We start from the raw sequence: 1,458 nt of genomic DNA, 5'->3' as shown, positions 1-1,458 counted from the left end.
GGGGGGTGGGGAGGCGTTGCTGGCCGCGGTGTCAGGCACAGGCCACAGTGCCGGAGAAAAGGGGGAGAGAGCCACAACAAATGAGCCAAACCATGCAACTCCCTCTCCCACCCCCTCCGCTCTCTTTTTTTTCTTTTTTTGCTGCCGTACATATTTTCAAGTGGGAGGTTTTCCCACCCCACCACGAGTGTGTATGTGTGTGTGCGAGAGAGAGAGAGAGAGAGAGAGAGAGAGAGAGAGAGGGCAGGGTGCGGAAGCGGGAAAGTGTATTAAAGAGGGGAAAGCGGCAAATCAGCAAACATGTTGAATAACCGGATAATTTACTGGCCGAAAATTGCGTTTTCGCGAGCAAAAGGGGGAGAGGTGCCTGTTGCAGTGAATCCTCTTCCCGATGCAAACAGTACGACGATTTTGTGTGATAATGGGGCAGGCCTAGGGTTAGAATAGACCCTAGACTCGGGTTAGAAGCGCTAGGAAGATTCCGGAAAATATCAGGAAAATATCCGGAATAAACTCGGAATAAACGGAAAATTACTGGGAAAAAATGGAAAATTTCCCAGACTGTGGAAGTTTTCCGTTCTTTTCCGGAAGTTTCTCTGAGAACTCTGGAAATTTTTAACCCGAGGCCACGGGCTCAGTCGGCAAGACCGGTTTATAGTAAAAAGAGGAATCAGAAAAATTTTGCATTGAAATTATACCATTTCGATTCGCGCACTATTTTTCTTGGAGTGTTGCGAAGTAGTGTGTGTTTGTTGTTGGCTATACCGTGTAAATCGGGCGGCCCTCCCGGCATACAACACGACGCCCTGACCCGTCACACGAGTGGCAACAGGAACAGGGAGGGGGGGGGGGTGAACGAGGAAGAGGGGAGCTCAGGGTGCGTGAAAGTTGGCCCTCCTCCCCCGCGTCCGCGTGTGTCCCTGTCCTGTGTGGGAAAGGACCTAACCCGCCCGGCGGGTCCTGAGATCGCCCGCCCCCGGCGCGCCACCCCCGGCAGGCCAGGCAAGAATAGACAAAAGGATGGGCTGATACAATGCGGTGTGCCCCGACGGTGGCGCCCGGGGGCGGGCGGGCGGTGTGGCCTGGGGCTGCCCGGGGGGAGCCCCGCGCCGGTGGCGCTGCTGCTGGGCCCTCTCCAGGCAGCTGGAGCCCCCTCTGGCAGGACACGCATGGCTTCGTGAAGGGGGTCCAACCTGACGGTGCGTGGCGTGGCGTAGCAGAGCGGAGTTGGGGGGAGGGGGGGCAGCCTGGCATCCCCGCTCACCGCCGCGCCATCTCAGGGGCAACAGCAACGCTGTGACGCTGCAATTTCCACACCACCACCCTCGCCCCCCACCCCGCCTCCAACATACAACACACACAGCCACACACACCTTGTACATTGTACACAGCAACGGTCAGAAAAATACCTTTTATCGCGACCATTTCTTTTCTTTTTCGATTATCAAGGAAAATACG

This window comes from Frankliniella occidentalis, unplaced genomic scaffold (assembly GCF_000697945.3).
Source record: "Frankliniella occidentalis isolate FOCC.00 unplaced genomic scaffold, Focc_3.1 Scaffold9, whole genome shotgun sequence".
Taxonomy (NCBI): domain Eukaryota; kingdom Metazoa; phylum Arthropoda; class Insecta; order Thysanoptera; family Thripidae; genus Frankliniella; species Frankliniella occidentalis.
Note: the sequence above shows the minus strand (reverse complement) of the source record.